This window comes from Anopheles bellator, chromosome 2 (assembly GCF_943735745.2).
Source record: "Anopheles bellator chromosome 2, idAnoBellAS_SP24_06.2, whole genome shotgun sequence".
NCBI classification, from domain to species: Eukaryota; Metazoa; Arthropoda; class Insecta; order Diptera; family Culicidae; genus Anopheles; species Anopheles bellator.
The window spans coordinates 81,017,047-81,020,195 of record NC_071286.1 but is presented as its reverse complement, the minus strand read 5'-3'; positions in this window follow the sequence as shown (position 1 = coordinate 81,020,195).

Here is a 3,149-nt window from a genome sequence, read left to right as displayed (position 1 = left end):
CACCTATGGTGTATGAAGAAAAATTATGCTCTTCATTGTGGTCCTGGTCTGCCACGCGGGCACGGTTCCGATGCCGTCGAAGCCCCACGGATCGCGTCCGTTCGGCTTGTTACGCCTCGCTACCGACAATGATGCTTGTTTATGCTGTTCGTCCGGGCTACCGTTGTGGTCTGGGACAGCTTCACACGTGCCGGGACCATCCTGGCTATGGTGTCGGCGAATCGATGGCCCATTGATGGGTGAACGACACGTGAATTGAAATGGACAAGTTCCGTCGATGGGGTTCGTTCCGCTAGTGAGCGCAGCAGCGCCGGTTCGAGCAGGGCGGTCCATGGCAAACATCCTTGTCGAAGTGTGACTGCATCACCGGAACTCGTGTAACGCTAAACTCGGAAGTGTTTTGGTTCATCTAAAAATGGGCAAACGATTATCACTAGAACTGCATTGAACCATTCAAGAATGAGTTGGTGGGCCACATGCCTAATTTGCTTCGGATCTGTTCCACGGTGAAAAGATTGTGCTTCGTTGCGGTGGTTCATGTTACGAACGAATCTTCCAGGCTTCCAGGTTCCAGTCACACAAAATCACCACTGACAAAGCACCAACGCCACCTCGATTCGTTCGCATTGCATTTTACGCTCCGAATCGGCACTGGCAGCCGGCCAAAGGCAGCAAACCGCGAACATTTCGCGAACTTCACATTCTGGGACAGCGCATCCTTTCACGGTTCCGTGGCCGACAGCGAAACGGAAAAAAAGGAAAATCCGCATAAAAGCAGTTCCGTAACCTCAAATAACCAGCCCAGTCATCAAAGCTGATGGACTTCGCCCTTCGGCCACTTGAGCTGCAGAGTGGGGAGAGTTTTTTTCTTCCCATTCAGGCGATTGCAGTTGCTGGCCACCGGTGCCCGCCGGACAAGGACGTCGTTTTGATTCAGTCGTAAACCTTTATTCAATTATGATTTACTGCCCGACCAACCTAGCGTCCGGGGGTAGCGTCGGTTACGTTTCACCGAGACGCAACCAGTTTTTGCACCCCGGGCCGGGCGGAAGTGACTAAACACCCGGCAAGGGACCCGGCTAGACCGCGGTGCCCGTTTCAATGGGAGCTGCAAATAGAGTATGGCGTTGTAAATTTTCATATCATTTTTATAAAAAAGTCCCTTTTGCCTGCATCCGACCAGTGGCGTGGAAGAGCACACTCAACATGAAATAGAACGGCCAGCGCCGCCAGGGTTCATTTTGCTAAGTGCAGTCCTCGTGTTTGGAATTCGACCCCATTCGAGGGATGTTTTTAACGGAACGGAATTCGTTTCGAATGTTGCTAGCCCCCCGTCGGGGCTAGTTGCGGCCTTGGCCGTATGAAATTGATTTAGAAAGTAATATAACGCAGCCAGTCTTCGGAAGGAAGATTTGCATAACCTTTCGGTGCTCTCTCGATTGATGCCTTACACGTATGTTGGGTTTCATCGCAGCCGCGAGCCCAAGGGCAGGTTTCAGTGAAATGCACTTTCTTTGTGCCGTTATGGCGCGGATCGATTGAATTTCCCCAAAGACTGATTGGCGAAGATTCGCGTTCTCCATCGGGCGGCCCGATCGTACGGACGGGGCGCTCGATCGATCATTCTTGATTACCCTTCTTACAGGCGCTTTAAAATCATTTATTTCATGTCATCCTGGGTCACGGCAAATGGATGAGAATAAATCAGCATACCGTGGCCGGGTGAGCACGGCCACGTGGCGAAGTGGCAAAGCGCCATTTAAATCAATTTCCGATTGGCGCTCGGGCCGCTGCTGCACCGCCATGTGTAAACTTCATAACCAACTGGAGCGGGCGAAAGTCAATCGAACAATCGCAAGGACCCGTTGCCGGAGCCATTCCGACATATCATTCATCTATGCTACGCTACGCTCGGCGCACACTTCCACTCCCCCCACTGGCAAGGGATACGCATTCGCTTGGCTCTATCGCAGCGCTTCAAATCTTCGCTTCGTCGAATCCTGCGGCGGAGGACCTTCCAGCCACGCGGAGGTGGCACACCCTTGAGAACACTCGATTTATCACTCCCGTTCCCGTGCGGGCGGGTGAATGGAAAAGAATTTTGATTCTCCACCCGAACTAACAACCGCCCCGTCGGCGTGTGTGGGCCAAGAAAATCAGGTCACGTAGCGACTTATCACTTGTATCGGGGGAATATTGATTATCCCCGCGACAAAGTCACCGGTTGGGAGCTGACCGGTTTTTCTTCCATTATCGTCCGCCCCGATTATCGGGTTTGTGTGCAAATTTTGGAGTCCCTGGAGTCCAATCGCAAGGATCTACGGCTTTCTTACGCGTGGCACACACTGCTCGGTGCCATTTAGTTTCGGGAGAAAGAAAAAGGATGTCAGTATTGGACAAGTACTGGCAGTACTTCTTAAAGAGAGCTCGGAACGCTTCAATTTGCGACGGCGCATTTTTGGCCAACCTTTCACAGTGTCACTTGGGCCCGTAAAGATTGGTACCGAAATTGAAAATGGTGTCCTACATTAGTCATAGTGTGCACTTGAATCATGCAGAATCTTCCGGTGTCGGGAATTTTACAACTTTAACTCCTTGCCACGGACACCGGATCCGGAAACAGCGTTGCACATGATGATTCACTTTTCCAGCTTCCAACTTTCCGATACAGCTTGCCTTGGCTTCACTTTGGGCCACTTTGTGCAGAACTTTCCGACACCAGCTGCACTAGGGGGGGACTTGCGCCACGGCTGTTGCCTTCTACGCTTGCCCCGGACTTTAACAGCACGGAGGAGGATGAAGTGTTTTTCGGGGGAAAAAGTTGTTCGACTCGAAGCAAGCAGGCTTTGCAGTTGCAACCTGCCCGATCGAGTTGGAGATGTCCTCGCTGGCCTGATGGTTGGCGTGTGGCTTTTTTCCGTGTGTCACGACGTGCAGTTAACCAAGTTATCTGGAGGTGTTCCAGTCTGCCACGTGTTCACCCAATTCCGGGGTGATATATGGAAGAAGAGTTTGGGACGCAGTGTAACCGGATAATGGAATTGTCAGAGTGTCGTCTCCACAGAAAATGGTAAGCCATCTCGCCTACTTGGCTCCCTGCCTACGGTCATACATATTTGATTGCCCCATCCGACGCATGCTGATCGTCT